We start from the raw sequence: 13,712 nt of genomic DNA, 5'->3' as shown, positions 1-13,712 counted from the left end.
TTAAAAAGAAGCGGGCCCAAAACTGACCCCTGTGGTACCCCACTGCTAACCGTGACCCAGTCCAAGTGTGCTCCATTAATAACCACTCTTTGTTTCCTATCCCTGAGCCAGCTCTTAACCCACCTACACATATTTTCCCCTATCCCCATTGTTCTCATTTAATGTATCAACCTTTTCTGTGGCACCGTATCAAAAGCTTTTGAAAAGTCCATGTACACCACGTCCACTGCATTCCCTTGGTCCAGTCCAGAACTTACCTCTTCATAAAAGCTTATCAGATTAGTCTGACAGGAACGGTCCCTTGTAAACCCATGTTGATATTGGGTCATAAGGTTATTCTTCTCCAGATACTCCAGTATAGTATCTCTTAGAAAACCCTCCAGGATTTTACCATAATAAGCACGCCACACCATGAACAAACCACATAGTAACTGAATAATACCACAATTTACCAGCATAGAGTGACCAAGTAATACCACATCCACATACAAGGAGAAATACCACCACACCATAACTGGATGACATATTCCACCAAATAGTGACCGAATAATACCACATACCTGTGACAAATACCACCACACCGTGACCAGACTACAAATTACAACCACATAATGACCAAATACTACAATACTGATCATGAATACAAACCACAATACTAACAACACTGTTATTACCACCAGTGACATTATACACAAGAGCTCTGTATATAGTATACAGTGTATAGTGTAAGTGTTCAGGTGTGACACCCCAGAGTCTGGTTGCCACAGTGACATTGCCTCCCTCTAAGGGGTGAAGTCATGCCTGGAGGCAGGAGGGGGGCCCCCATGCCAGGTAACATAGATTACATGACAATTCCTGCTGCAGGTCAGAAAGGGGAGCTGCCTGATAAATTCTGGCCAGCAGATGGGGATAGTGAGTCAGCCAGTAGTCAGCTGAGAGAGCAAACAAGCGAGTTGTCATGGAAATGAGAGCAGCTGAGCTCATGACACGACAATCAGTTGGACACGGGGAGTTGATCTGTGAAGAGGGGAAGGGGAGGAACTGAGACAAGAGGGTCTGGGGAAGCTAAAATTGCGTATAGCTGACCCCAGAGTGAAGCGCTGATATAAAAAGAGGATGCCAGAGTCCTAGGCTGAACAGGTGTTACGGGCTGGCGGAACGCATCAAATAAATAAAGATGAAATAATATAAGGGGTGCGTTCACAGCTCGGGCCCACCGTGCAGAGGTGACCAACTGCTGCTAAACAATGAGGGGAAGGAGTGTAAGAGAAAAGCCAGACACCGGTAGGTAACCCCTGACCCGGTGCTAGCAGGCACGAACTCTGTTGCTTCACGTAGCACGTGCCAGCCGGCAAACAGCAACCTGTTTACGTCACAGTGGTGTGAACCACTGCTTATGAGGGGTGCAATGTCCGCCCTGACGGACGCCACTATCCAGCCTAACAACAGTGCTGGAAAGCGCTCACATGGCGCACGGCGTTACTGTGGCGGATGCTGTGGTAGCAGTGTCGAGGAGGTCACTACTGGCCGACACACTAGGCGCTGAAGGTAGATGAGGATAACACTGCGGCGCTGTGCAGTGTCCGAGCTATTGAGCTGACTCTATTTCCTAACCCTAACTCATGCGTAATATCCAAGGAGGGAGAATTATAATGTGTCAGTCACCAGGCTCAGTCATCCATCATCATGCATACACTAAGTACTATAGCCTCAGAGTCTATCATAGCGCATGGCGGGGCGGCCATGCAAACCTTTTATAGCCGTGCCCTTCCGGGACCTTCCTGATCCTCCAGATGGACCAATCAGAACTGGAGAAGGATCTGAACATGTGACTCCAGAATCCCAATGGGAGATCGCCTCATGAAGCATGCTCAGTGGACCGAAGGAAAGACTTAGACTCTGGAGTCTTTTGCTGCTGGCCAGGCTGCATTGCCATAACTGGACCAGAGGTGGTAGCTGCAACCGAACCCACAATGCTGGTGTGGGCAGAACGCCGGGATCGTGGAGTCTGCTGAGCAGGCTCCACTGCGGCCAGAGGGGAATGGGAGATGGTTGATGGCAAGACTCGGGATTCCCGCTGTGCAGTGCCCGGAACCCGACGCCTAACAACAGGAGCTTTATGCCCTGATCGCCGAATCTGGAAGTACAGGGGACTGCAAGTTCCTTAGCGACATTGAACACCTGAAGGCACGGCAGCAGATCAAGAGCCAGGGTCTGACTGTGAAAAGGACAATACCCGTGATATAGGCTCACGCTGTCAGCCAGACAGGTTAGAAACCATCACACCAGAGAGGGTCGCAGCTTAGTTACAAACAGCAGGGACCCGAAAACAAAGCGCAGAAGGAAGGTCCCAAACCCCACCTGGCAGGGTGGATCCCCTGAATGCCTCCAGGTGAGCTGGACTCAATCCGTCACCTGTATGTGTTACCCCAGATTGCAACCACTTGCAAGTAAAAGGTGAAACCTGCACCTTTCTGTGTCCTCTTATTTCTATGCACCCCAACGTTCACCGCCATCTGAACCATTAATCAAATATCTTTGCCCTGGGGCCCCGCTCCACCCGTGGGGAGCAGAACCATTCTTTGCTGCGTCACCATCGGCCCCAGAGGACCAAAACCACAGCATCGGCCACTCATTGGCGTCACACTTCAACATCACACAACTTTCCTTAATTTTATTACTGGACTCCCAGGGCCACGGACCGGGTCACTGCCACCGTGACATCCCCCATTGAAGTCAACGGGCCCAGTACCGAGTAACCTAAGGCCCTGTGGGGCGCTCCAACAGGAAATATAGCAATCACCAGTGACATTATACATAGGAGCTCTCTATATAATACTAGCTAAAGAGCCCGGCGCTGCCCGGGCATAGTAACTAACTACGGTTAGTTATAACAAATTATAATGATGCGCATTGATAATTAGGATACAATAATTTGGGTTAAAATTCATGTATTCATACCTTTTGCATGTGGAATCTGTGGTGTGAACTTATATGTGTCACAGTCTGAGTGACAGATAAGGATGAGCAGCTGCTGAGAGAATAACGTGGTATGTGTGATGTGTGAGAGGCCTCATGATGACATGGTATGTTAGGAGAAACCAAAAAACTATGTCTTATGGGAAATAATGCAAATCAGTTAAATTATTAGAATATTAAGATACATAATGAAATATTATCTACACAACATATATTTCTATATTTCTTTAGTAATTATTTCTTCATTTACTTAATTGTGGATAATTGTAATCACATCAAAATGGTTTAAGAAAATCTACATTTAAATTAATTTTTTCCAAAGGATAAATTTATGATATTCAATTTTATTTTTTAATGGTTACATAGATGGGTGCACATCTTCAGACAAATATATGGTATAAAGCAAGTATAGAATTTACACAAATAATTTTGGTTTGATAAATGAATTATTTCATAAAACAATACTTTTTGGTATTAAGGGGGAAATGTGTTTTTGATCCTGATTACATCATCACGTTTGATTAATACCTCTTCAAACATTTTAATAAAGAAGATATATGAATAAGGCACAATGGTATAAATACTGGGTATAATAACATTAAATATTATAAAGATTCATTTCTTTACATTAAGAAGAGTATAACATGCAAAGTTGCATAATTTGAATATTTTGGTAACACAAGTTTATGACAAATATGAAATAATCCAGATCATGGAAATATTAAGGGTATATGTTAATGAGGACATAACTACTCTGCATTTGTCTTCAACATATAAAGTCCTAATTTTTATTTTTATTTTTCATTTTCAATTTTTATTATTCTTACTTTATTTTTATTTTTAATTCTTAAATTTTTATTTTTTCTCTCAATCAAAGAAAAAACATCAATATTTAATAAAGTAATGTCTAGTATGAGAATATTGCTTCATTAAATATAGCGATGATATGGTTCCATTATAAGGGAAAAATGTTTCAATTCTGAGTTATGTACATCAATTATTTCATTCATTGTATTCACTCAGATGTTCTTATTTTGGTTCATGGATATATATTCTTATCTATTATTGGTCTAATAAATATATTCTATTAATAAAGTTTTAGTAATAAAGATGAAAACACTTGTTACATAAAACACACTGACATCTATGGTTTCAAAAGGTAATTACACCCATGACATAAAAACGCTCTATCACATGAAGAATATGGTTAATATGGTTAATAATGTATTATCATTTATTATTCCAAATATGAATTGCATATTAATATTCTGATAATTATATGGATATTACTGACTGCTATGGTACGCTGTGACATTATAGGTTAGGAAGATAACCAGATTTGGTATAGAATAGGGAATGAAGACTTCAAGCAAGATACTGAGACGTTAATAAAGACTTTTTATATTTCTAAATTCAATTGATTCTTAAAAGTTGCAAGAAGAAAAAGCCACTATCCAGAAGTCTCAGAAGGTAAAAATACTATATGATTTCTGAGAATAATGGACTGTGTCAATAACAATTCATTTCATCACTGACACCTGCAGCATCTATCACTGACAACCACGATTGCAGAGAACGATGATCCTATGATGCTGAGATGAACTGTGTTATCAAGTTCCAGTGGTTTCCTATCACCTGCAAAGCTTCGATGAAAGCTGGTGAATAATAAGGTAATTGTCAGGAAGCTACAACCCTGACAAGTGTCCTGTGCATTAGGACTGAGGACTGGTTATGGTACTATGTTTAGCAAGGAAGAGTAATTTTAACCCTTGCTTTGCTGACCAAAGACATCACACCTGTTCAAACACCAGTGCAGATGACATGGAGAATTCCAGAAATATCCAAGGCGAGCCAATGTAAGCCAGGTCTTTAAAGGTGACACTGCACAGATATTAACCCCTTAGCAACAGAGCCAGTTTGCAGCTTAATGACCAGGCCAATTTTTACAATTCTGACCACTGTCCCTTTATGAGGTTATAACTCTGGAACGCTTTAATGGATCCCGCTGATTCTGAGACTGTTTTTTCGAGACATATTGTACTTCATGTTAGTGGTAAAATTTCTTCGATAAGTCTTAAGAAATATGGCGAAAATTTTGAAAATTTTGCAATTTTAAAACTTTAAATTTTTATACCCTTAAATCAGAGAGATGTGTCACAAAAATTTCATAATAAATAACATTTCCCACATGTCTACTTTACATCACAACAATTTTGGAAGCAAATTTTTTTTCTATTAGGAAGTTATAAGGGTTAAAATTTGACCAGCGATTTCTCATTTTTACAACAAAATTTAAAAAACCATTTTTTTTAGGGACCACATAATATTTAAAGTCATTTTGAGGGGTGTACATGACAGAAAATACCCAAAAGTGGCACCATTCTAAAAACTAGACCCCTCAAGGTGCTCAAAACTACATTCAAGAAGTTTATTAACCCTTTAAGTGCTTCACAGGAACTAAAGCAATGTGGAAGGAAAAAATTAACATTTAACTTTTTTTTGCAAAAAATTTACTTCAGAACCAATTTTTTTTATTTTCACAAGTGTTAAAAGAGAAAACCAACCACAAAATTTGTTGTACAATTTCTCCTGAATACGCCGATACCCCATATGTGGGGGTAAACCACTTTTTCAGCACACACCAGAGCTCGCAAGGGATGGAGCGCCGTTTGACTTTTTCAACGCAGAATTGGCTGGAATGGAGATCGGATGCCATGCTGCGTTCGAAGAGCCCTTAATGTGCCTAAACAGTGGAAACCTCCAACAAGTGACCCCATTTTGGAAACTAGACCCCCCAAAGGAACTTATCTAGATGTGTGGTGAGCGCTTTGAACCTTCAAGTGCTTCACAGAAGTTTATAACGTAGAGCCGTAAAAATAAGAAATCCATTTTTTTCCACAAAAATGATCTTTTCGCCTCCAAATTTTTATTTTTACAAGGGTAAGAGGAGAAATCATACCCCCATAGTTATTGTGTGATTTGTCCTGAGTATGCTGATACCCCTTATGTGGGGGGAAACCACTGTTTGGGTGCATGGGAGAGTTTGGAAGGGAAGGAGTGCCATTTTGGAATGCAGACTTTGATGGAATGGCCTGCGGGCATCATGTTGCATTTGCAGAGCCCCTGATGGGCCTAAACAGTGGAAACCTCCAACAAGTGACCCCATTTTGGAAACTAGACCCATTAGGGAACTTATCTAGATGTGCAGTGAGCACTTTGAACCCCCAAGCGCTTCACAGAAGTTTATAAACGCAGAGCCGTGAAAATAAAAAGTCTTTTATATTTCCACAAAAGTGATTTTTTTTTTAGACCCAATTTTTAGACCCCCAAAGTTGGTAAATAGTGGAAACCCCTCAATTCTTGCTCCAACCCTAACCCCAACATACCTCTAACCCCAATCCCAACCCTAACCTTAATCCCAACCCTAATCCCTAATCCTAATTCTAACCCTAATCCTAGTTCGCCCCAACCCTAATTCTAACCCTAGCCCTAACCCGAGCCCTAACCCTAGCCCAACCCCAACCCTAGCTCAACCTTAACCCTAGCCCTAAACCTAGCCCAACCCTAACCCTAACCCTAGCCCAACCCTAATCCTAGCCCTAGCCCTAACCCTCACCCTAATGGAAAACTGAAAAAAAAATATTTTCTTTATTTCGCTATGTTGGCCTAACTAAGGGGGTGATAAACAGGGGGGTTATGTACTATTTTGTTTATTTTGATCACGATGATAGTTTATCATCGTGATCAAAATGAATCAATGGAATCTGCCAGCCGGAGCCGGCAGATTCCCGGCGGGCACACTGCGCATGCGCCCGCCATTTTCCCTGGATCCAAGATGGCGGAGCCCACCGGAGGACGTCGGCGGGACGCAGGACCACTGGGAGGGGACAGAGGACCACGGATAGGTACCGGGGGGGATCGGGGACCCTCTTTCTCTCTCCTCTGATGTGCGATCACATCAGAGGAAAGAAAAATTAAATGTAAAATCGCGGCTTTTTTTTTGCGGTCGCCGTTATAGGGTTAATAACAGTGATCGCAAAAGCGGGGTCTGTAAAAACCGACCGATTCATGTTCTCTGGGGTCTCGGATACCCCCGGCAGCTGAGACCCCGGAGAAAATCCGACACTGGGGGGCGCTATTCACTTTCCCAACAGCGCCGTGAATTAGCGGCGCTGTGGTTTTAGTACAGATAAATACCACCGTTAAAAGGCGTATCGGCGGTCGCTAAGGGGTAAAGCTACATTTCATCTATGGACTTTGTTTTCTTATCAACATTTGAATTTATGGACTTTGATTGACACATGACACACAGTCTCAACAACATCTACATTCTATTTCAAAGGAATTATTATATAAAGACTGTGTTTTAAAAGAACCAAGAAGAAGACAGAAGACATCAAAATGAAGACCAGATGATGACTGGACCTGAGATGCTTCAATTTAGATTTAGGGAAGTATATATATATATATATTTTATATGAATATTGGTCACGGCTTACCATAACATGAATTCACATCATTATGTTATTGAGTATCTATAACAATAATCTGATATTATTATTATTATTATTATTATTGATATTTAATTATTTTTCCAAAGAAGAAGAAAAGAAGAAACAAGATCTTATTATCCTAAAGATGAACTTATCTACTTTGAGGGTTCCAATTGATGTCTGTCACCCTAAAAAGGGCGAATTGTTAAATATTAGTTATTCAGTTTATTCTTATTCTCAGTTCTATACCGAGCACATTGCTTTTAGCTGACAGGTTATTTCTGTATTTAGCTCATGGTAAATGTCAACCCTATATAGAGAGAACAGATGCTCTGTGGGACGTATATAATACATGGCCTGCAGGAAGGAGGGGCTCTCTCTTCTTCACTCTCTTCGGCCACTACATTGACTGGACAGCTGATATGTAAGTTAGCCACATGTTGCTTCTACGATTCTTTTGACAGAGACAGACGCCTTTCACCATTCAGAATCGATGGAAAGAAGCGTTCAAACTTTGATATGGACAATGTAACTATATTATCTATTTCACCTATTTTGTTTTCCTGTAATGATCTGGTAACAAGTCCTGAATAAATAAATACGAGAATAAGTATAATTAACACTTTTGCATCTCTGCTGCAGCCGGTCAAAAGCACTTTGCCTGGAGATACCCTGCAGTAGCTGTTTCACCCTTGTGGCGTGGCTAAGGGTTGTATAGTCGATGGGAGATATGTGTCTCAGAGATGGCTTGTCTCCGTAATATAAGGCATAATGGATATTACTATACCTCTAATGTACTGCAAGGACCTTTGGTGAGGTCACAATCATGTGACTAGTCAGCTGCTGGCTTTGTGGGTGTGGCTATACCCTTATAACTAGACTGCTCCTGAAACACAGAGCTGTATGTGAGGAGGGAAAAGCCTCCTGTGTGAGGCTCCAGGACTGAGCCTGAAGGAATGGACATTTATGTATTTTCCTCCTGAGCTGAAGGCTGCTTCTTTTGGTGATGTGCTGTTTTGGTTTATGAAGCAATAAACCCTATGAACTTTACATGGAACGTGCCTCCTGATTGCCACCTGTTGCACCTAAGCGAGTGAAATCCCTACAATTGGTGCTAGACATGCGGGCAGCGTTCCCAGCAGAGACTTGAGACAGTTGCTGCATGTCCTGGGTAGTGCTTGCAGCAAGGCAGCAAGCACTACCTGGAATAAAGGAGAAGCTGCTGAAACACCTGGTCCAGTCCCATTCACAGCAACAGGAGACCAACAGGCTGTTGTTACAGCAGATCCAGCAGAGCCAGCAGGAGCAACGACAGCAGATGCAGCTTCTGGCAACCGCCATTCAGGGCAGGATGAGCGCCCCAACCCCTGGTCTAGCTGATGACACCCACGTCAGGAAGGTGGTAAGATGTGCATTACAAAAAATGACCCCTGAGGATGATGTTGAGGCCTTCCTGACAGTGTTTGAGAGGGTGGCTGAGAGGGAAAAACTTCAGCCAGAGCAGTGGGCAGAGGTACTGGCCCCATACCTGATGGGGGAGCCCCAGAAGGCATACTATGATTTGACTTTGCAAGATGCCAAGGAGTGTCCCAAACTAATAGCCGAGATTCTCGCACATTTGGGGGTGACAATGACTGTCAGGGCACAGCGAGTTCATCGCTGGGCCTATCACCGGGACAAACTACTGTGCTCCCAAATGTTCAACCTGTTGCACCTGGTCTAGAAATGGCTGCAGCCAGAGTCTTCTATGCCTACACAGATGGTAGAGCGAGTGGTGATGGATCGGTTTCTGCATTCCCTGCCGAGACCCCTACAGACTTGGGTTGCCCAGCTTGATCCCCAAAATGACGATGAACTTGTCGGGCTGGTCGAGAGATACCAGGGGATGGAAGGCCCCTTGGGGAAGCAGCCCATTCCGTATTGGGGGTCCCATCAGGGGGCGGAGTCCCAAAAAGGGGTGGGGCTTCAAGGTCAAAAGGGGGCGGGGAAGGCAGTGCCCAAGGTCCCCATGGGTGATATTTGTTGAAGTTGCCAGGGGCCAGGACATATAGCTGCCCATTTTCCCCAGACCACTGAGCAGATGGACTGCAGCATGGGACGCCATAGTTCATACTATGCATATCCAGCCTGCTGTGTGAATTCGCCACCTAACGAGGGGCCACAAGAGTGTCCCATGAAGGTGAACGGTCGAGCAGCAATGGCGCTTCTGGACTACGGGAGCCTAGTGACCCTTGTAAGGGCCACTGTTCCTCTCAACCTACTCCCGGGTAAAAAGGTCGGCGTTCTGTGCATTCATGGTGATGCAAAGGACTACCCTATGACCAAGGTGAACATTGAAATGGCGCATGAATGTTGGCGTCGTTCGGGACTTGTTGCATCCTATAATTATAGGCCGGGATTTCTGTCTGTTTTGGGGCTGTGTGGTAATGGATCTGAGATTGCTAGCAAGAGCAGGGAACCAATGCACCCTAATAAGGTATCGCCATCACCAGAGGCAGACGGGTTTCCTTTGTGTGTCCTTGTGGGGGATGAGGAGGAAGGGTCCCCTGTATCTGACATTCCGGAGTTAGAGGTGGCAGTGGGAATTTTGGGACTGCCCAATATAGGGACCCAACACTGAGAAAAGCCTTGAACAATGTCACCGTCATTAATGGGGTTGCACAAGAGCCGGGAGCAGACACAAGGTTCCCCTATTTTATGATAAGTGGGGAGTTGTTATACCGGGTCACAAAAATAAGGGAGGAGTTGGTAGAGCAGTTAATAGTACCAGGCCCCTATAGACAGAAAGTGTAGGACATGGCCCATTCACACATCTTGGGGGGACACCTGGGGGTAGAAAAAATGCAGGAACGGGTTTTGCAGAAATTCTATTGGCCTGGGTGTCACCGGGAAATAGTTAACTATTGCAGGTTCTGCCCTACATGTCAGTTAACTGCCCTCACCCCTCATTTCCAGAGCCCCCTTGTGCCATTGCACATTATTGAGGTGCCATTTGAGAGAATTGCCATGGACTTGGTCGGTCCCTTAGTTAAGTCAGCCCAGGGCCATCAGTATATATTAGTCATCCTGGACTATGCCACACGCTATCCTGAGGCAATTCACCTGAGAAATTCCTCTGCGAAGCGTATAGCCCGCGAGTTGGTCCATGTGTTTTCCCGGATGGGTTTGCTGAAGGAGATCCTGACCGACCAGGGGACACCTTTTATGACCAAGGTGATGAGGGAGTTGTGCAAGGTTCTGCAAATCTCCCAGCTGAGGACTTCAGTGTATCATCCTCAGTCAGATGGCCTTGTTAAAAAATTTAAGAAGACGCTGAATAGTATGCTAAGAAAAGCCGTAGAGAAAGACGGTAGAGACTGGGATTGTCTCCTATCGTATCTACTGTTTTCTATCCGTTTAGTTCCCCAGACCTCCACGGGGTTCTTGCCCTTCGAGCTGCTGTATGGCCGACATCCGCGTGGTCTCTTAGATATAGCCAAGGAAACCTGGGAAGCCGAAGTCCACACATACACAGGTCACCACAGAGGCACAAACATCACCATGTACACAGACACACACATGTTATCATGTACATGAATGCACACATACACAGGTCACCACAGAGGCACAAACATCACCATGTACACAGACACACGCATGTTATCATGTACATGGATGCACACATACACACATCACCACAGAGGCACAAACATCACCATGTACACAGACACACGCATGTTATCATGTACATGGATGCACACATACACACGTCACCACAGAGGCACAAACATCACCACGTACACTGACACACGCATGTTATCATGTACATGGATGCACACACACACACGTCACCACAGAGGGACAAACATCCCCACGTACACAGACACACACATGTTACCATATACTCGGATGCACACATACACACGTCACCACAGAGGCACAAACATCACCATGTACACAGACACACGCATGTTATCATGTACATGGATGCACACATACACACATCACCACAGAGGCACAAACATCACCATGTACACAGACACACGCATGTTATCATGTACATGGATGCACACATACACACGTCACCACAGAGGCACAAACATCACCACGTACACTGACACACGCATGTTATCATGTACATGGATGCACACACACACACGTCACCACAGAGGGACAAACATCCCCACGTACACAGACACACACATGTTACCATATACTCGGATGCACACATACACACGTCACCACAGAGGCACAAACATCACCATGTACACAGACACACGCATGTTATCATGTACATGGATGCACACACACGTCACCACAGAGGCTCAAACCACAACATACACATGCATGTTACCATGTACATGAGATGCAGACATACACCGGTCATCACAAAGGCACAAACATCACCACATACACAGACACATGCACGTTACCATATACATGGACCCACACATACACAGGTCACCACAAACTCACACACATCACCACGTATATACTCACACACATACACATGTCACTATGCACACATACAAATGCATTCATATGCACATCACCATTTAAACGAACGCACATATACATACGTCCTTGCAAACTCACATACGTCACAATGTACACGGATGCACACATCACTACATATACACAGGTCACCACGTGCACACTCTTACACACATTACGTACACATTCAAACCCATATCACCACATACCACTCATGTCACTATGTACACACTAATACACACTCAAATCACCAGGTGCACATTCACCCACGCAGGTCACCACGTACACGGTTGCACATATACACAGTTCACGTACACAGACGCACATATACAGATATCACCACATATGCTCACACATTTCACCACATACACTGATGCACACTTCACCAAGAACATGCATGTACATTACATATACATATGTCATCACACACACATACACACAAACATACACAGGAATACACTGAACTGAGGACTTGAAACTGCTTTTAATCACACAGAATGAGACATACAGAAAATTCCCCTCCTATTTCTGCCTGGCTGACAGACATGTACCCTAACTGTCCCCCTCCAGCTCAGTTTCGCCCATGCACCCCCCAAACAACTAAGAAGCAAAAAGACACCTTATCACAAGCCCCCTTGAATGCCTGCAGCTACTCACACTGTCACATGTTGTGAGGCAGCCTGCAGCCTCCTCAGCGGTGCAACACTGTCTGCTTCCTGCTCTTGGATTGGCATGGCAGCACACTGAGCAGGAAGAATACAATACAGCCCCTTGGGACGGCTTCTCCACCAATCAGAGAGCTGGAAGGACATTGCAGCCTTGAGTGACCTCTGCTCCACCAATCAGGATAATGCTGCTTGTTGCGAAGAGCAAATGAAGACACAGTGTGGCTTCTGAAGTAATGGGTGTCTGAATGGCCCACAGCTGCTGCTAGGAGACCAGCCCAGGAGGCAATTGCCTCTCTGCCACCCGGCCCAGCCCGCTCCTGAGTGCCATATTCTGGCAAAGTTGGGCAGTAGGATAAGCAACGTGCATATAGGGATGGTTTTGACAGGGGTTTCACCATTGCCCGTGGTACTCACATTAGCTTTACTACCGTTCCTTTAGGCAGCCTCAATCTTTGTGACCATACCCTGCTTGCAGCGCCACTTGTAGTGGTACCAGAATGACACCACTAGGCAGAGTTGAAATATGGTACAGTATATAAGAAGACAGAAACAAAACACGGGCATTATTGAAGAAAAGAGGGTTTTATGGAACATGCAACTAGCAGATTTTATGGTGATAACAGCAATAGGAGGCACAAGAAAAGATAGCTGGAAAGTGTCACACAAGCTGCACTTCATCAATGGCAATACAAAGTGAATTTCCAACAGTATACACAATTTTTTACAGATTACTCTCTTTTAAATTCCTACCTGGCCTCCGCTAACCGGGCCACGCTTCTGCAATACAGATGAGCAAATATGTTTGAAAAATGATCGCCAAACATAAATTCGGCACGAATATGGCACATTCAGATTCGTGATCAGAAACACAAGCAAATTTTTATAAAATAGGGAAAATTCACTAACATTTGGTAAAGAGTGTGGGAAAATATTTGCGTTGCCACTAAACTATTTTGAGCACTTTGGCTAGAATAGTGGTGGTATGTGAGGAGCGTGGGGCACATGTTTGATGAGAGGAAGAGGTAGGGAGAGCTCAGAGGAGCGGCGTGCTAGTAAAAAAAAAATTTTTTTCTAACTTTATGTGTGCACATGGCGGCAA

At 44.0% G+C, this 13,712-nt stretch overlaps 1 long non-coding RNA gene across 1 annotated transcript in view; it reads right to left on the bottom strand.

Annotated features, from left to right (window-relative positions):
- LOC141067758 (uncharacterized) overlaps positions 1-12,678 on the bottom strand; it is a 33,502-nt gene extending 20,824 nt beyond the window's left edge. The window contains exon 1 of the long non-coding RNA XR_012226475.1: positions 12,603-12,678. This is a non-coding gene — a long non-coding RNA (uncharacterized lncRNA). The remainder of the gene's footprint in view (positions 1-12,602) is intronic.
- Positions 12,679-13,712: the final 1,034 nt, after the last annotated feature.

This window comes from Dendrobates tinctorius, unplaced genomic scaffold, assembly GCF_039654945.1.
Source record: "Dendrobates tinctorius isolate UK_male_01 unplaced genomic scaffold, ASM3965494v1 ptg000254l, whole genome shotgun sequence".
NCBI lineage: Eukaryota > Metazoa > Chordata > Amphibia > Anura > Dendrobatidae > Dendrobates > Dendrobates tinctorius.
Note: the sequence above shows the minus strand (reverse complement) of the source record. Positions and strands in the feature narration are given on the sequence as shown.